The 20,580-nt window shown below is 39.7% G+C and overlaps 1 protein-coding gene across 2 annotated transcripts in view; it reads left to right on the top strand.

The window, feature by feature from the left end:
• SLC39A10 (solute carrier family 39 member 10) overlaps window positions 1-20,580 on the top strand; it is a 191,376-nt gene that overhangs the window by 52,149 nt on the left and 118,647 nt on the right. Inside the window, exons 2-3 of one of the 2 annotated variants that reach the window (XM_066279345.1) lie at window positions 848-990; window positions 10,394-10,475. The gene's annotated coding sequence lies outside the window, so the exon portion shown is untranslated. The remainder of the gene's footprint in view (window positions 1-847; window positions 991-10,393; window positions 10,476-20,580) is intronic. The other variant, XM_066279346.1, reaches the window with a different exon arrangement.

Raw genomic sequence — 20,580 nt, 5'->3', positions numbered from 1 at the left:
AGTTAAAAAACAAAACAAAACAAACAAAAGAAAAACAAAGCTCAGTGATGGTTAAAACTGAACAATAGTTAAAAGAAAGAAGAACCTAAGACAGAAAGGCAGACTTTTTTAAATCAGCGTTTCACGCAGCAGCGCCTGCCAGGCCTTCCCATTTCTCAATAGCTTTGATTTGTGGAAATAATGGTTATGCAATTTCCACACATTGTGCTCCAATCGCAGCCTGCCGGCAACAGTAAAAAGAAACAACTAAACACACTTGAAGCTGGAGATTTTGATAAGCTTTTCTTTTTTATTTCACAGAGGTTTTTAACTAGATAATCTAAGGCAACTGACGACATAGTCCTCTTGAGCTTTAAACGAATACACGTGAGTGCAGAAACTGTCTCCTGTTTGTACATGTGTCTATGGCAGCAGCGCTGCTTAATCTAGTTGTGAAAAAATTAACCAAAAAGAAACTATTGGACTATGAGAATTCCACAGTTGACAGATTGTTGGTCTTTCTCTTAAAAAAAAAAAAAAGAAAAAGAAAAAGACTGCGCCATCTGTTTACAAAAGATGAGATAACTTGGAGAAAATTATTTCCCTTAGGGCACAATGCTAGAGCCATTCAGAGAGAGGTTGCCAGCATTCTCAGGGAGGATTTGGTATAAGGATCGAGCCAGCATCAGGTCTGCACAGTCGTTGGCCAAGAAAAACAAAGATGATTTCCTCTGGTCCCTATTTTAGTTTTACTCTTTGAACTTCTTATTTATTATTGTTGTTTTTATTTTTTATGGGGCACAGATTGTTCCAGGAATAATCTTGGTTGCCTTTTTTGAAGTCTTTTTTCTTTTTTTTTTTTTTTAAGACCGTTTTGTCAAGTGCTCCACTTCCACCACCTGTCACTACTCGGGGGGCTGCGACTTGGACAACACTGCTCAGTTCTGAGTTCAGCTGCGGAGCGGATGGTGAAAGGCAGCGGCAGGAGGAGGGAGAGGTGCAGATTTGGAGGTAGGTGGCCATACAGTATTTCAAAATAAAATCTCAAGCTGCAAATCAGTGATTAATTCTCACACACCCTGCGTTCTTGGAGAGAGAAAACTAATCTATCAAATTTAATTATCTCAGCAGAATTTCCTCCTTTACATATAAAATCCTGGGAATTTCACCTCCCCACCCCATCATTTTTATGTGATTAATGTGTTGGTCACTTGTCACTAGATGGCATCATGAAGTGTTACTCGACAGCAATAACTATTAAATTGGCAAGGTTACAACTTGGGCCATTTTTTTCAGTATTTTCTCCTTTGGTGTACATCTAAGTCAGATGCTGGATATTCAATCTGTATTTGTCTTATGGGTTTGGCTTTGTAAAATGTGTATATTCTTTGAGATTCATTTTCCTCAATATATCTTGATAGTATTTGACCCAGTAATTATTAATTTTAAATAATTAGCTCTTCCTCTAAATTTTCTTCTAGGTTACATACAGAAATATTTACTTATAGAGACTTTGCAAAAAATAAGGTAAAGTTCAACACATCCAAACATGTAGGCTCTTTACCCAAACATGTAGGTAGAAAGAAATATTGGTATGAAAACTTATTTTGTCTTAGCATGGGCAGTTGAAATTTACTCATGGATAAGCCATGCTGATGGAATAATATAAAAAATGATAAAAAAATGATCAGCTGATGCTTTCATAAGCCTTCAAAATTTATTTTAAAAAATAACAGCAAAAAGTAGTGAAAACTGATGTAAATATGAGTTAATGATCAGTCTTGTACTCTCCAGGATGTACACTTTCCAGGTGATTATGACTTTTTATTTGTTGTATTTCTAAAGATTTTGTTTATTGATTTTACAAAGAGGGGAGGGAGAGGAGCAAGGAACTAGAAGAATCAACCCATAGTTACCTCATTTTAGTTGTTCATTGATTGCTTGTAGTATGTGCCTTGACCAGGCAAGCCCAGGATTTCCAACCGGTGACTTAATTGTTCCAGGTTGAAGCTCTAGTCACTGCATCACCACAGGCCACACATATTTGTTGTATTCTAATAAACGTTATGTTACTGAAGATGAATTCTAACTCTATGCTGTCAACAAAAGAGTCTTTCTAAATAATCATTATGACTTAATGACCTAAAAATTTGTCAATAATAATAGATGGTAAAATGTATTATGTGGAGTGAGGCTAACAAGATAGATGATAGAGAGATTAAATAATAGATAGATGGATAGCATTTAACACAATACTTGATTTTCTCAATAGTTGTCTAAAATCTGTAGTATAAGTCTTCTCTTTTTGTTTACTTATTTACTATCTGAAAAAATGTTTATTTCGTATTTTTATTTTATTTCATTCATTCAACAAACAGCTAAATATCTACTTTGGATTAGATACTACAAATGCAAAAGTAAATAGAATACTAAATTTTCCCTCAGAAAGCTTTTATTTTTTTATTTTTTTATTTTTTACAGAGATGGAGAGAGAGTCAGAGAGAGGGATAGATAGGGACAGACAGACAGGAATGGAGAGATGAGAAGCATCAGTCATTAGTTTTTCATCGTGCATTGCGACACCTTAGTTGCTCATTGATTGCTTTCTCATATGTGCCTTGACAGCGGGCCTTCAGCAGACCAAGTAACCCCTTGCTCAAGCCAGCGACCTTGGGTCCAAGCTGGTGAGCTTTTTATTTTTTGCTCAAACCAGATGAGCCTGCGCTCAAGCTGGCAACCTCGGGGTCTCGAACCTGGGTCCTTGGCATCCCAGTTCGACGCTCTATCCACTGCACCACTGCGTGGTCAGGTGACCTAAGCTTTTAGTTTTCTATGTTAGTAAGCATCCATGTAGTAAGTTTCAGACTCAGTCATGGAGTAAAGAGAAGGAGGAAGGACAGAAAGGGAGAGAAAGATAAAGAGATAGAGAAATATGGCCCTGGCTGGTCAGTTCAATGGATAAAGCATCAGCTTCAGGAGCTGAGGATAGCTTGGTAGACTTGACAATCGGCCCCAGACATCACTTCCAAGTGGATCCAGGTGGGGGAGCATGTGAGAGTCTGTTTCTCTATCTCCCCTTCTCTAACTTTAAAAAGAGAGAGAGAAATATATGAAGAGAGAGAGAGAGAGGAAGAGAGAAATGTGAAGTCTTAGACTAAAAAACAAGATATGTGGTTTATGGTCATAGCTCTACTAATCACTCATGCTGTCATCCTGGACCTCCCTTATGGTATGTTCAAATAAAATAATTTTATATAATAATGCTTTGTAAACCATGAAATTCTTCAAAAATATATTTTTTTTAAGTGAGAGGAGGGGAAATAGACAGACTCCCTCATGCTCCACAACTGGGATCCACTCAGCAACCCCTGTTTGGGACCATTGCTCGGACCAAACAAGCTATCCTCAGTGCCCATGCCAACTCTTGAACCAATTGAGCCACTTGGCTGCAAGAGGGGAAGAGAGAGAGAAGGGAGAGAGGGAGGGAAAGAGAAGCAGATGGTAACTTCTCATGTGTGCCCTGACTGGGGATTGAACCTTGGATGTCCACATGCCGGACCAACTCTCCATCCACTGAGCTAGTTGGCCAGGGCAAAATATTTTTTATATGTAAAGTTTTATAAGTTTTTAAAATTTCCTTCTACATAGATCCCACAGTTGTTAAATAGAATTTTAATCTTATAATTAAGTGCTTGCTTCCTTTTAAATTTTCCTACAATTTCAAAATAACAATTGCATAAATAAAACTCATTAAATTTCCAACTCAATTTGTAAAACAAAAGATGAACAGAAGCACCAGGAGAGAAAGGGTGGGTAAGGCTAAACTCAATGGCCCTGTGATCACATCAAACTCTGAGACACTGAGACTCTGGGATTAATTAGTCCCTTTTCTTCTACTCTGCTAACTCTTGATGCTTCTCTGGATTTCTGCAGATGACAAATAGAATTTCAAGCAAACTCTTTTACAATGACATGTGTGGAATAAAGAGGTCTCTTGTGGGGGTCATTCTGGTTCTATAACTTTACATCTTCAACACTTTGATGGTAGAAAAAAACTAAAGAAAAGTTTAGTTGATTACTAAATTAGGAGATTTGGTCCAGTACCATCTATTCTTAGAGTAGTAGTTCAATAGTTTCACAAAATGCTTTTTATGTTTCATTAAGGCTAGCATACCATATTCTATAACAGAAAACTTATTTTTTACTGTATGCAGAAATCAAGACCTAAAGAACTTTATAGTCCAATGTATTTAAGACCACAATGAAAGATCCATAAAATGGTGTCCTTGGTCAAGTTCTTGACTGGATTTGAGTGTGTAGAAAGTTTTACCTAAACTTTCTGGTTCATTATCTGGTAATTTGTCTTTTTATTTTGTTACTGTATTATGCTGTATTTTTAGTAAGATAGCAGTTTGCTGGTAAAGATAAAGTTTGTTTGTGTGTGTGACAGAGACGGAGAGAGGGACAGATAGGGTCAGACAGACAGGAAGGTAGAGAGATGAGAAGCATCAATTCTTTGTTGTGGCACCTTAGTTGTTCATTGATTGCTTTCTCATATGTGCCTTGACCCGGGGACTACAGCAGACTGAGGGACCCCTTGCTCTAGCCAGTGACCTTGGGCTAAAGCTGGTGAGTTTTGCTCAAACAAGATGAGCCCGTGCTCAAGCTTGTTACCTTGGGTTTTGAACCTGGGTCATTAGTGTCCCAGTCTGATGCTCTAGTCACTGTGCCACTGCCTGGTCAGACAAAGATAAACTTTTAATTAAACATTTGAGCTGGAAATATTTTCTTAATATATTAGTATATCCTTATTTGAAATAGTTTTATTTTTCCCTTGCTGGTGGTACAGTGGATAAATCATCGCCTGGAGTGGTGAGGTCGCCCGTTGGAGCCCTTGTCAGGGCACATATGAGAAACAGTCAATGGGTACACACTAAGTAGAACAATGAGTTGATGTTTCTCTCTCTCTCTGTCTCTGTCTTTCTCCCTCTCTTTCTCTTGCTCTCTCTTTTCCTTTTCTCTCAAAAATCAATGGAAACGAAATAGAAATAGTCTTATTTCATTAGGAAAAGAGAAAAAGTAGGTTGGATTCACTCTACCAGTAGAAAATGTATGCCTATACTTGTTTTGTTCTAGAATATTTGTTTGCCATCAGACATAGGCTGGGAGGAAATCTGAAATATTGGAAATTAAACTTTAGAGACTGAGATATTTATTTACCATATTTTTTCTTTTCTGACTTTCTCTTCTCTGGCTTATAAGATTTTTCTCTTTGTTTAAAATATCATATCAAGCCAACAACTGTTATAAGAATGACTTATGAGTATTTTGGGGGGCACAAGGAACCTAGGAAATGGAATTCTATATCACCAGTTTTAGAAACTATAATACTTAAACCTTTCACTATCAGTATATTTGAGTAAAATGATGGTCTTTATCACAAAAATTTATGTATCTACATGTAACTATGGACAGAACTTATGTGGAAGGAAGCAGAGATTTCTTTAAAATTATTTTGGTAAAATGTTTTGAGCCTTTTCTCTATAAAATGAAATGCTATTTCTTTGGTACTGGTTATTTTTTAGCTACATGAGACAAATGATCACAGATGTCCATAAAAATCTAAAAGGAACTTAATGTTGTTCTCTTCTGAAATGGCAAATACCTTTCCTTCAACTGCATTTTAAAACAAAAACAAACTTTATCACTTTGTTTGAAAAGAATTCAGGAAGCCATATGGTCTCACCCAAAATTCCCGCATACAAAATTTCCTCATAGGAAAGAATGTTCAAGGTGTTTTTAAGAACAAAACTTTAATGTTTCTGGCTAGTAACAATGACACTTCCTGTTTTGATCTCTGACCATAGGAGGCTATCAAGAAAGTAAGACAATGAACTTCACCTTTTTGCACAGTGAAGAGCATTTTTACTCCCTCTCATACTGTGTGTAGAGTTCAAAGTGAGGATTATCACAGCTCAAGTCTCCAGAGATCTTATATATTGATCTATAATCTCCCAGCCAGGCTCGGTATTTTTGATAATTTACTGTTACTTAACCATGACCCTCTTCTTGAAGTCAACAGAATGTGCAATATTCCACCTTTCAAGATAAATAAAGCTCCATGTTGCCTCTAAAAGTTATAAAAAACCCTTAAGAGATTCAACAGTCAGTGACTCTTGTCAGTGGCCTTTTTTTTAAACCACCTTCTTTCCAAAAACAGTGAGAGAAGGAGAAAAAATAGGCAAGAAAAAAAGGAAGTAACAAAGAGTGAAAGGGAGGAAATGGGGATGGAAAGAAAAGAATAATTAGAGTAGATTATTTCAAAGAGAGAAAGAAACAACTTGTAAAATTCAATAATCTGAGTACCTGTTGCTTCCCAAAACCACACACACAGAGAAATACTTTAAAGCAAATCCAATTTCACTTAGCATATAAAAAAATTCATATTATTTTTTTTATTGATTTTAGAGAGGGAGGAAAGAGAGAGAGAAAGGTGGAGTGGGAAACAGGAAGCATCAACTCATAGTTCTTTCTAGTATATTCCTTGACCAGAGAAGCCCAGGGTTTAGAACCAGCAACCTCAGCATTCTGAGGTCAACGCTTTATCCACTGCGCCACCACAGGCCACATGTTATTTTTAAAAAATAGATGGAGATGAATGGAATGTTAAATATGTAGGTATAACATCAAAATAAATAACAAAAGCATTTTAGAAGGTAATGATCTCAAAGTTTAAAAAAATAATACTACATATTGAAAGAGGACACTTTTTAAAGTAAAAATAATTCTCAGCAGCTATTCTATTTTCTGTAATGGCAGTTTATTAGAAATAAGAATATGTTTTCTTAACAAAAAAAACACAAACTTTATCTTGGAGTTGGTCCTCCAATTCTTGAGGAAAGATATATATTTCTATGTCATAGAAAAGCAATTTGTTGGCTTTCTTTCCCAGGTTCCAAAAAAATCTTCTTTAAACCTTTGAGTAGTATGAACGTTCATGTACATCCTCATGCCTCCTGATCATCCAGAGTACAATCATACAAAAATTTTTATTTTAAAAATGTGTAAGGCAACATTAAAAAAAGGCAAATGTATGTTCTTTTTGTTTTCATAAATTGGTTATCAAACAAACATGATTTTAAGTTAATAAAACTGGAACTGGAACTAATTTTATTAAAAATAAATCACTTTTGGGGGTCAATGAGCATGAATAAAACTCTCTACTCAGAGGGTTAAATATAAATATTTATATTATTAAATCTGTTTGTATACTATTTATTTTTTATTTTTTTATTTTTATTTTTTTGTATTTTTCTGAAGCTGGAAATGGGGAGAGACAGTCAGACAGACTCCCGCATGCGCCGGACTGGGATCCATTCGGCACGCCCACCAGGGGGCGAGGCTCTGCCCACCAGGGGGCGAGGCTCTGCCCCTCTGGGGCCTCGCTCTGTTGCAACCAGAGCCACTCTAGCGCCTGGGGCAGAGGCCAAGGAACCATCCCCAGCGCCCAGGCCATCTTTGCTCCAATGGAGCCTCGGCTGCGGGAGGGGGAGAGAGAGGCAGAGAGGAAGGAGAGGGGGAGGGGTGGAGAAGCAGATGGGCGCTTCTCCTATGTGCCCTGGCCGGGAATCGAACCTGGGACTTCTGCACGCCAGGCCGATGCTCTACCACTGAGCCAACCATCCAGGGCCTGTATACAATTTAAATTACATGTGCAGAGATAAAAATGTTTTAGAAAAAAAGATTGCTTTTTTTGTGTGAGAGAGAGATTGAGAAGAAAGAGAAAGAGACACAGAAAGTGACAGGAAGGGAGAGAGATGAGAAGCATCAACTCATAGTTGCAGCGCCTTAGTTGTTCATTGTGATAGATATGTAAATTCCAAACTGCCCTCTTGATGTTCCGCTTATCTGTCAGACCTCACCCTTACTGGACTATTGACCCTGAGACAGAGGAATTCCAAAAGCTGACAAGCCTCCCCAAGGAGGGGCTCCGGACATACCAGGATTTTTGATTCAGTATCCCCTCAGGCTCTCCCAAACACTATATAACTTGCCCCTAGCCTGTAACTGGTGCTCTTCTTCCCCAGGAGAAGTGCCCGGCAGGGTTCCTTTCTTCCTATCAATAAAGCCTGTAACTCTGGTCTTTCGGACTCCCATGGATTCCAACACATTGCTTTCTCATATGTGACTTGACCAGGGGTTTCAGCTGAGCCAGTGACCCCCTTGCTCAAGCCAGCAACCTTGGGCTTCAAGCGAACGACCTTGGGCTTTAAGCCAATGACCCCTGGGTTCAAGTCAACAACCATGGGGTCATGTCTATGATTCCACACTCAAGCCTGCCACCTCGGGTTTCAAACCTGGGTTCTCAGCATCCCAGGTTGACACTCTATTCACTATACTAGTGGTCCCCAACCTTTCTTGTGCCACGAACTGGTTTAATGTCAAAAAATATTTTCACGGACCGGCTTTAGGGTGGGATGGATAAATGTATTACGTGACCGAGACAAGCCACAAGAGTGAGTCTTAGACAGAGGGAATCTGGTCATTTTTTAAAAATAAAACATTGTTCAGACTTAAATATGAATAAAACGGAAATAATGTAAGTTACTTATTCTTTCTCTGTGGACCGGTACCAAATGGCCCATGGACTGGTACCAGTCAGCGGCCTGGGGGTTGGGGACCACTGCACTATACTACCACCTGGTCAGGCTAAATGATTACTTTTTAAAAATATTTTCATAATTGAGATAAATTGAGTAAAAATAAATTTCTTTAGGCATTTGTTATTCTCATTAATAATTTCTGTATCACTTTTGTAAAAATATGAAATTTTTATGTATTAATGCAAATTCCAAATTTTACCCACTAAGTAACACTAAAATAATAAAACATTTTCTAAAGTCAAAGATAAGCAAAACATTCTCAAAGGATATTATTGGTGACTGTAGCTAATAACAAAGTTGTTAAGACTACTAATCCCATTTGGAAATCCGTGCAACCTGATGGGCAGATGCAAAAGTTATTAGTGGGAGATCTGAGATAATGAAAGATAATTAGAAAAATCCATTTTTAGCAGAATACATTCTAAGGCAAAAATAAATTTTAGATGCAGAAGATTTTCTGGCAAAATAACTAAAGTGATTAAGCTTTCCTGACAAACGCTTTTATAAACTTACAAAACTGAAATAAAAATGGGTAACTGTCAAAAACTAATGTTTTTTCTTTCTTTCATGAAACAACAAACACTTTGTAAAATAATTTTGCTGTTAAAATAATTACTAGTACATGTGTTCCTTAATTCTTGATTTATGTTTTTCTGTATTTTTCATGAGTAAACAATTGATAAATTATCTGATACTCTTGATTCAGTAGCAATATCACTCTGGTCAGAGAATTAGATAACAGATAACTAAATTTTTAAGAAAACTTGTAAATAAAATATATGATGTGGCCATGATAATCTCTCAAGTCCAAAGAGATAGTTGACATTTAAGATTGCTTTTATCTCTAAAATATCAATATCTCAGAAGGTCCAGTTTTAGATTGTGAGTGTTTAAGAGCAGAAACTAGGGAGTCAGAGAGTTTGTATTCTAATTTATGTAGTATAGTAGTGTCATTCAGTATCTCTAGTAAATTAGACCATTTACCTCAGTACATTCTAGTTTTCTCCTTTTTAAATGGAGATAGAACAGTCCCTTCTTCATAGACTTGCTGAGATGATTAAATTGAGATAATTTGTTATTGTCTGAGAGACAGTAAGCATGCTATAAAATAACCAGTTGATGATGGTGGCAATGATGATGCTTATTCTATAGGGGGTTCTAAAATTCCTCCTGAGATTTCTAGTTTTACCTGGGACTAAAAGATGAGCCCCCCTTATGTTCTTTAGAACTCAATGGATTTACACAGAAGTGAAAGGTTATAATTCCACTTTCTTGTTCCTTAAACCCTCACAGCTCCATAGCTCTTACATAAGGAGGTATGTAGGCTTGAAGAAGGAAAGAGCCATCCCTGAATATGTGGGAGCCACATCTGAAGAAAGGGAGCCCACAGAGCCAGCACAGTTTTCTCCGAGATTTGTTCACTTGACAGTGAAAACTACATGGCAAAGTTTTGATTATCACTTCATAGGTGTAAACCTTGAAGTTGGTTATGTCTCAAGTGTAAAATGAGAGCCCTATCCAATTTGATAAAGTGGAGTTTGGGAGTTCGGGAACATGGAATCTGTGCTAACGGAAACAGATTTAACAGGCTATAAAATCACAAAAGCTAGAAATCTGCAGTGGATTAGGATTTGATGGGAGCCATTGTGATGCTAATCAGGTACTGCAAACCCCTCTCAAATGACCATCTCTGGAATACAGTTCTTTCGACTGAGGCTGAGACCATTTTGACCTCTCACTCTGTCTCACAGACCAACAGAAGAAAGTTTGAGGGAGAACAGAATTTCATCCTTTTTCTTTGGACTTAAAGCACCTTGAAAAGCTGTTGCCAGGGTAAGTCTCATAGTCAACCCACCCTACGACTACCAAGACTGTGGGAAGTATATTATTGCCTCTCTGACATGCTAGTCTATTTCCTTACTATTTCAACTTTTGAACCTGATGTCCTGATAGATGGCACTAGACCAAGATTCAAAGATGACAGTGTGTTTCTGGAGGATTAGTGATATATTTTGTTGAAAATATAAACTTGAATTTCTGCTTAATAGACACTGACTATTCAAGGCAAAAGTTTGCTACCCTTGATCTTGAGATTTATTTCTTTGTTCCTTTCCTGCCTCCTACCTCTTTCTCATGTTTTTAGCAGGGTAACAGATGTAGGAACTACTAATTACAGTGAATAATATGAGTGTTCAGCACATAGAAAATTAAATTATTGATATTTGCTGTATGCACAAGGACTCATTCATTTGAAACTTTAAATTGTTAGAGTTATATTTTTAAAAGGAAGTGATCATAAAAAGAAACAACACTCAGGTAACTGGTTCTTTGCTCTCTCACTAAGCAATGTTAAATGTTCACCTGAAGTCTTAGGAGTCAGTAGTGTGGTCCACATAATTAAAATTGTGAAGAACTAAATTAGATTACAGGTTTGATTTGATCCTGTCAAGATTTCTTTACATTCTGAGACTCTGTATTCTGAGATGATAATGGAAAGTTAGATATATAACACAATTATCAGGCAATATTATGTAATGTAATGTGCGAAAGTGCAGAACTCTGTATGTGTGTGTGTGTGTGTATTTAAACTTTGCTGTGTGTGGGAGCAAACTTTACCCTTTGCAGCTGGCCTAAAAATTAAACTATTGACATATAACAGATTACCAGGAGAAAAACAAAAAAATTAATTTTTTTTCATGTACATGAGAGTCTTTAGATAGGAAATGAAGGTCTGTAGAAGCCATCGGGTCCAAAATTTTATATACCTGTTTACACAAAGACAGTAAACTGTGGGGATGCAACAAGACAAAGGTCCTGGGCTAAGGGCAGTAAATTGTGGGACAGTGACTAGTAATTATAGGAGAGAGAAAACTGTTGGTCAAATAAGGTTGTCAATATGATGTATATGTTGGCTCAATTATAGTTTGCATTGGGGGCTGGGCAGCGCCAGATATAGTGGTCTGTGAGGTTGCAGGTCACCTTCCTGATTGGGAGGGGCCATTGTCTTGCTAATGTTTACTGGAAGAGAGATTCTGCCTCCACTCCCCAGAGGTGCGGCAGGATTTCTTTTTTCTCTCCTCACTGATCCCTTGCCCTCCTTGGAGAAAGCAGATTTTCTGCTTTTTCCTTGGCATTTCTTGTGGCTTGCCTGTCTTGGTGAGACACCAATAAACAGAATGGCCCACCATCCTCTGACTCTGCCGTATCTTTACTGTCTGTCTGGATTTAATGAGAACCTGCATGTGAATGGCCACAATGGCGGGGGCGGCCCCTGGCCTTACAGGCACTAATGGAAGATAAGAGTTATTTTAGTGAGTTTGTACAGGTCCATTCCAGATGACTCCCAATCTCTGGTGATGGCACAGGGAGGGTGCTTTTCTCATTGGGAATTTTATGACCTGCTTTTAGTAGAAAGCAGGAAGTCTGACAGTCCCTCGTGCATCGGCTCCTTCTCAGATGCCTTCAGCTCAAAATAATCGCCACGACAAATTGGCTTATTTAGGGGTGGCATGTTCTGAATCCCTTCACCTGATAACTTTTAAAATCAGGAAAAAAAAGAAACAACAAAAATATCTTTTAAATTTCTTTTTTAAAATTTATTTTTGTATTTTTTAATTAGATTTATCAGGGGTGACACAGGTTGATTAAAAACTATACAGGTGTGTAATTTTGTAATACCTGATTTGTAGATTGTATTGTGTGTTCACCACCCGAAGTCAAGTTTCCTTCCATCTCTATTTAGCTCCCCTTTTTCTTCTTCTACCTCCCCAGCCCCCAGTGTGTGAAATAAATAACTTGTATACCAGATAGTGGTGCATATGTATGCTGATTGTTCATAACATGGTAATGTGCACAGTAAGCACACTACGTCCCTTCTGTTTACAGTCTGATAAGTAGTCTGAGGTTTGCATGTAGTTTAGTCAGAAAATAAGCAATTTGGCCCTGGCCGGTTGGCTCAGCGGTAGAGCGTCGGCCTGGCGTGCGGGGGACCCGGGTTCGATTCCCCGCCAGGGCACATAGGAAAAGCGCCCATTTGCTTCTCCACCCCCCCCCCCCCTCATTCCCCTCTGTCTCTCTCTTCCCCTCACGCAGCCAAGGCTCCATTGGAACAAGGATGGGCGCTGGGGATGGCTCCTTGGCCTCTGCCCCAGGCTCTAGAGTGGCTCTGGTCGTGACAGAGCCACGCCCCGGAGGGGCGGAGCATCGCCCCCTGGTGGGCAGAGTATCACCCCTGGTGGGCAGAGCATCACCCCTGGTGGGTGTGCCGGGTGTATCCCGGTAGGGCGCATGCGGGAGTCTGTCTGACTGTCTCTCCCCATTTCCAGCTTCAGAAAAATACAAAAAGAAAAAAGAAAAAAAAAAGAAAATAAGCAATTTAATCATTAAAGATTTTCAGGCCGATTAGGAAATTGAATTAGGAATTTTTTAAATTAGTAAGATATGTAAAATTGTAATGAAAAGGATATGTTGCTAGCATGACTTATGTGTTTGAATTGGTCATTAATTCCAAAATACTTGATGTGAGGAAGGAACAGACACAGAAAAATCAAGGGACAAACTGAACGCCAAAACATTTCTCCTACTCAAAACCAGTCAATTAGAAAAACTGATTTGAATTGCAAAACACTTATGAAATGATGCAATAAAATAGTAAGTGAATGATAAAGAGAAATTAGGAAGGACAATAGACAATGAAAATAAATGCAGATAGCCTGACCTGTGGTGGCGCAGTGGATAAAGCATCGACCTGGAAATGCTGAGGTTGCCGGTTCGAAACCCTGCGCTTGCCTGATCAAGGCACATATGGGAGTTGATGCTTCCAGCTCCTTCCCCCTTCTCTCTCTGTGTCTCTCTCTCCTCTCTCTCCCTCTCTGTCTCTCTCTCCTCTCTAAAAAATGAATAAATAAAAAAAATAAATGCAGATAAATTTTCATATAATGTAGAGTATGCACATTAAGACATTTAAAAAGCATTGTGCAGTTGTCATAATGCTGGCTTTAAAAGAGTAAGAATCAAAGATAATACAAACACAAGGACTGATGTCATTAAGTGTGATTTGTGTTTCCTGGGGAGCTAATATTGAACTAAGAAGGTGTGTGACAATTTTTCTAATCTTGCCTTATGTTATACATTCTCTGCTGGAATTGCTTTGTGCCCTTAAATTGTTTTTTGATATGTTACACCTTCAGATTAGTTGTGCCAAGGATACAGTTTTAAAGAGAAAAGAAAATTACTTACAGGCCCAGACAGATCAGTAGGCATTTTGAGTCAATGTTAACTGTGAAATGGACTGGGGTTGTCCACTACTCCAGGCTATTGGAAAGCCTGAAGTGTGAATTAACTCTGTTGCTGCAAACCCTCTTCTTACTTGAAACACGCTGCTGGGCATGTAGGAGGCTTGCCTCAAGTTTATTCTGTCTTAGAAAGTATGTGATTTAGAAGGTTAAAACTTTAAGGAGAAACAGTGTTTCGAAATGGAGATCAGGGTAGCCTTTTACATACTGTAGATGCCCTGATGATTGTTTTGCTATTCACTGAAACAAAGCAATGATGTGAGCACAATAAATAAACCTAATATATGTGGCACGTCAGTAAAAATGGATGTTCACAGGATTAAATTTTTGTTGTTGTTTTTTTCCTAAATTAGAACCGGGAAGGCAGTCAGACAGACTCCCCGCATGCGCATGACCGGGATCCACCCGGCTTGCCCATGGGGGTGGGTGCTCTACCCATCTGGGGTGTTGCCCCGTTTCTGCAGGAGCCATTCTACCACCTGAGGTGGAGGCCATGGAGCCATCCTCAGCACCTGGACCAACATTGCTCCAGTGGAGCCTTTGCTGCAGAAGGGGAAGAGAGAGAGAGGAAAGAGAGGGAGAAGGGTGGAGAAGCAAATGGGTGCTTCTCTTGTGTGCTCTGGCTGGGAACCGAACCTGGGACTTCTACACATCAGGCTGACGCTCTACCGCTGAGCCAACTGGCCAGGGGTCATAGGGTTGTGGGTTTATTTATTTATTTATTTATTTTATTTATTTTTTTGTATTTTTCTGAAGCTGGAAACGGGGAGAGACAGTCAGACAGACTCCCGCATGCGCCGGACCGGGATCCACCTGGCACACCCACCAGGGGCGAAGCTCTGCCCACCAGGGGGAGATGCTCTGCCCCTCCCGGGTGTCGCTCTACCGCGACCAGAGCCACTCTAGAGCCTGGAGCAGAGGCCAAGGAGCCATCCCCAGCGCCCGGGCCATCTCTGCTCCAATGGAGCCTTGGCTGCAGGAGGGGAAGAGAGAGACAGAGAGGAATGAGGGGGGCGGGGTGGAGAAGCAAATGGGCGCTTCTCCTATGTGCCCTGGCTGGGAATCGAACCCGGGTCCCCCGCACGCCAGGCCGACGCTCTACCGCTGAGCCAACCAGCCAGGGCCATAGGGTTGTTTTTTACCATACCTTACTACTGTATGCTCAAAACTATTCAGAGTCTCATTTCTACAGATTCAGTGAGATTCCAAATAATGTGAATCTTGAGGAGTTTTCTTTTTGTTCTATATATTTACATGGGTGATGGTGGTTCGTTTTTTGTATTTTTGGTCCTAGATCTCAATCCCCAAGCTGTTTTATCATATAATGATTTTCTTTCACAAGAGAACAAATCCTCTTTCATTTATTTACTTTTCAAGAAGTATAAGTCCTTGAGGGGTACAGCATTACATGGATTCTGTGTCCAACGACCTCAGCAGGAAGGTTGCTTCAGACTTTGGCACAAACCATCCACTGTTTCCAGGAGCACAAGTTACCTGTCCCCAGATGACTGTGGCTTTGTTCAGTTTGCCAGCAGGAGTACTGTGTGTTCTTTGCCTTGTACACATAAGCACATCTCTTGCCTGGATAGAATTCAGTTTCATCTCAAGCATAAGCGCCTTTGGTTTTTGTTTTTTTAAACTTTTTTTTTTTTAATATTTTTTATTTATTGATTTTTTTTTAGAGAGAGGAGTGAGAGAGAGAGAGAGAGAGAGAGAGAGAGAAGGGGGAGGAGCAGGAAGCATCAACTCCCATATGTGCCTTGACCAGGCAAGCCCAAGGTTTCAAACTGGCGACCTCAGTGTTCCAGGTTGACGCTTTATCCCACTGCGCCACCACAGGTCAGGCTCACCTTTGATTTTAAGAAGAGTTGTGTGCTCCCTCTGGTTCCCGAGACCTCACTTATATCCGGCAAAAATAAGTCTTGGACCACAGTCTTCCAGACATATTTGTCAGTTTAGAAGTCCTCTTCCCAGTAGCCCTCCATGGTACCAAAATGGCAGAAAGAGGTATCATAAAATAATTTTAATAATTAAAAAAATAAGTTTTGGATTATCTTTTTTTTTTAAAAGATTTTATTTATTAATTTTAGAGAGGGGAGGGTTGGGGGAGGAGAAGCAGGAAGCATCAACTAATGCTTCTTGTATGTGTTTTGACCTGGAAAGCCTGAGTTGTTTTTTGTTTTTTACAGAGACAGAGAGTCAGAGAGAGGGATAGATAGGGACAGACAGACAGGAATGGGATTATCTTTATTTAACCTACTTTATATATCCAAGTAGATATTTCTCAATTCTCTAACCCTATTGTGATCTAAGCTTAAATTTTTTTCTTTATAACCTCTCACTACAACTCAGGCCATTAGATTATCTCCCTCAAGTCTCAATTGCTTCTTTACTCAGGACATCATGCACAAATGCACCACAGAGGCCTGGAATTTCTTCTGCCTCTTAAGCTGCCTTTCTTTTTGCTAATGTGCCTGCCATCCCCTCAACTTGGGTTTCTAAACCCAACCCTCACGTCCCTCTTTTTAAATGACCACAAACGGGAGTACTTTTCCTTCTTAGTGGCCAAACACTTAAATGTTCATAGTTGAGAAAGTAGTATAAAGAAATAAAGCTGTGTGTAATAGAATTTCTTATAAGGGTACCTCTGGTAGGAGAAGCATTTCCCTGCAATGAGTCAATAGCCCACTACTGGCTGTGAATGTCCGATGACTAAAGTTTCCTGTCATCGTGTGTGACTTCAGTGTGTGAGAGGTGAACCACAGACACAGCACTTGCTATATGCAGGGCCTGAAGGACAGCAACGGACGGAAATGCTCAGGCCACTTGTCAGCAGGTCCTTGATGACACTGCAGTACTTTAGTGGATAAAGACGTATTCTGCTCTGTTTGAATCCTACATTTCAAGCACTTCTATAGAGCTCTAATAAGATTTCTTATTAGAGCTCTATAGAAGGATGATCTGGTCTGTAGGATGTCCAGACCTTACAGTATTTAGTACTTCATTTCTAAAGCGCCAACATAGGCATTTTATTTTTTTTTCCCCTGTAATAATAAATTAAGGGTAAACCCTGGCCCAGAGATGAACTATATCTAGCCTACCCTCTTTTTGCCTAAAGCCTTGACAGCTTAGATACCAGACATTTCTAGATGTGCTATCTGAAGATCTGCAGCATGGCAGGGTGGGGTGAGGTGGGGAAGGGCATTGTTTTGCTTTTGACAAAAAATCTGATTGTGTACAAATGAAAGCAAAGCACTGGAGCTGCTGCTGTACCTAGTCGGAGTCCACTCTTCTCCGGGAAAACAGCAGCCTTCCGAAGTGAGTCATTGACTGCATTTTTTTTTTTTTTTTACTTTTTTTTTTTTTTTGTATTTTTCTGAAGCTGGAAACGGGGAGAGACAGCCAGACAGACTCCCGCATGCGCCCGACTGGGATCCACCCGGCACGCCCACCAGGGTCTACGCTCTGCCCACCAGGGGGCGATGCTCTGCCCCTCTGGGGCATTGCTCTGCCGCGACCAGAGCCACTCTAGCGCCTGGGGCAGAGGCCAAGGAGCCATCCCCAGCGCCCGGGCCATCCTCGCTCCAATGGAGCCTTGGATGCGGGAGGGGAAGAGAGAAACAGAGAGGAAGGAGGGGGGGCGGGGGTGAAGAAGCAAATGGGCGCTTCTCCTGTGTGCCCTGGCCGGAAATCGAACCCGGGTCCCCCGCACGCCAGGCCGACGCTCTACCGCTGAGCCAACCGGCCAGGGCCTTGACTGCATTTTAAAGCGTGAAGGTGGGGCACCCTGTACTGTAAAAATGTCACTCTAGGTTTTTAACCATACCCATCACGTTAAAAAAGAAAAGGTACGAAAAGCTGGGAAGTGAAATCAAAACTACCATCCAAAGCACAATGCTGATGCCAGGATTTTTTGGCAAGGTTTCTTTCCTGGACTGCAGTCATTTCAAGGACAGGGTAGCCTCTTTTCGCCAACCTCATCTCTTCAAAGAAACAAATTGAAGCGGAGGGATTAGCACTGATCTTTCTCCTGATAGGACCCAAAGGGCAGGATGGGGCTGTAGAGCACAGTGATAGAGATAGGATGAAACTCTTGTTACTATTTTCCAGAAGCGAATCCGAGGGTTGTCATGGTAACTCACCGGGGTATAAGGCTATTATTGTCAGCTTCAGGGTGCAATTTTGGGTTACAGTCTTAAAAGAGAGGAGCAAGTGTTTGCATTGAAAGAGGGAGAGATGAATCTTTTGGAAGTGGACTGAAACTGATTTCAGATTTTGGTTTGGCCTTTTGAGAAGATTAGGTGTAGGGAAAAAAACAACAGAAATACATCAATCACTAAGCTTTGTTAAATCTGGGGGGCAGAGGGCAGGAAGAGAAGAGAGGACTCCCTAGGTAGTAGGACTAAAAGAATCTCAAAGTCAAAAACAATTGGGGCATTTGGTAATTTAAATTTGCACATTCTCATAAAAATTGAAGCTATAAGAGAAATTGGCTATGAGCTATTAGCTTCTCTGTTTTCTTCTGGTATTATTTATGAAGGGTTCTATTTCAGTGGCTACGATACTAGTGTTTTCCTATATTTTCATTTTGCAGTCATCGCTTTTATGTATTAAGAACTTTATAGAGTTCCTGGTGTTTTTTTTTACAGAAAATCATAAATGAAGCAAGTTCTCATTGCTGCAGTTTACTTTCAGAACAATTAGTCCTGGTAGAAGCCATTTAATGTTCTGGGATTCTGCAACAAAATTTTTATCTAGTTTCTAATTTGGTATGGTTGTATCTAAGTCCACTTCTTTGACTTCAAATTCAAGTACCATCTCTCTGGAGGAACAGGGCTCTGTACAAACCAGGCTTGACTTCCTGGAGCTTTACCTTTACTGAAAATTAGGAAAAACTGGTGATGAAATAGAATGTAAAATTCACAACAATATTTAAAACTAAACACAGAATTAGAAGGAAATTTCGTGTTTGAGGCAGGACAGTTTTGCACTGCCTGTGTCTCCCAGATCTCTCCGGTGATTCTCATTATTAGTACGTTTTGGAAAACTTGGAGAAACCGCAATTCAACGGGTCAGTCCTTTAGGGATTTCAGAGGATGAATCCAAACAATGCAATATGCAAGTAGCCCCAGATTATATATACAGTTGACCCCTTGAACAACAGAGGTTAGGGGCACTGACCCCGCATGCAGTTGAAATCCGTGTATTAAATTTTGACTCCCCCCAAACATAGCTACTGATAGACTTGTTGAATGGAAGCCTTACCGAGGATATAAAGTTAACACATACTTTGTATGTTATATGTATTATATGCAGAATTATGACAAGAAGTAAACTAAAGAAAGGAAAATGTTATTCAGATCAAAGGAGGCCTGATCTGTGGTGGCGCAGTGGATAAAGCGTCGACCTGGAATGCTGAGGTCGCCAGTTCAAAACCCTGGGCTTCCTGGTCAAGGCACATATGGGAGTTGATGCTTCCTGCTCCTCCCCCTGTTCTCTCTCTATCTCTCCCTCTCTCTCTCTCCTCTCTCTCTAATAAAAATGAATAAATAAAATCTAAAAAAGTAAATAAATAAAAAATTTTTTAAAGAAGATCAAAGAAAAAACCATTTTATAGTATTCACTGAAAAAATGTGCATATACGTGGACCTGCACTGTTCAATCCTGAGTTATTTAAGGATCAACTGTAATTATTTACATTTGGTTTGGGGCCTCATGGACTTGCTTTTTTACAGCAATTATAAGGGAGAGCATGGCTTAGTGTGATTAGTTTTTATTTTATTGATTGATTGATTGATTTTAGAGACAGAATGGGAGAGAAACAGCTATTTGTTGTTTTGCTTACTTATGCATTCACTGGTTGATTCTCCTGTGTGCCCTGAGCAGGGATCAAACCTGCAACCTTGGCCGGTTGGGATGATGCTCTAAATAACTGAGCTACCCGGCCAGGGCTTAATGTGATTCTAAGTCAGAGGTCAACAAGTTATTCCCCGAATGCTGAAATCAGGTCCACCACATGTTTTTCTACAGCCTGCAAGATAAAAATGGTTTTGACATTTTTGAATGGTTAGAAAGAATCAAAAGAAAGACTTATTTCACAACATGTGAAAAATGATATGAAATTTCCATTTCAGGCCTAAGTTTTATTGGAACCCAGCCACACTCCATTTGCTTATGCATTGTCTGGGGCTGCTTTCTTGCCACCGGAAGGGCAGAGTTGAGTAGGGGCCACAGAGACCATATGGCCCACAAAGGTTGAAATATTAATCTCTGGTCCTTTACAGACAATCTTAGCCAAACTCTGATCTAAGTCATGATCCCACTGTTGCCAAGTTTTAACCTGGGTTATCCACATACAGGGTGGGGCAAAAGTAGGTGTATAGTTGTTCATATGGAAAATAATACAATAATTAATAAATAATAATACAAGAATAAATTGTTTTGCATCCTCACAACTATAAACTTGATTTTACCCCACCCTAACAATCCAATTATATTAATACTTCACCAATGACTGCCGCTCTAAAAAGAGTTTATTGTCCTGCTATATGAAGCCTGAAAATGTGCAAAGAACAGATTTCTCAATGGTAGGACTGCCAAGAAGATAAGATACACAAAGAGAAAACAGGAGATACTGTAACACT

This window comes from Saccopteryx bilineata, chromosome 5 (assembly GCF_036850765.1).
Source record: "Saccopteryx bilineata isolate mSacBil1 chromosome 5, mSacBil1_pri_phased_curated, whole genome shotgun sequence".
Classification (NCBI taxonomy): Eukaryota; Metazoa; Chordata; class Mammalia; order Chiroptera; family Emballonuridae; genus Saccopteryx; species Saccopteryx bilineata.
This window is presented reverse-complemented; position numbering and strand designations above follow the sequence as displayed.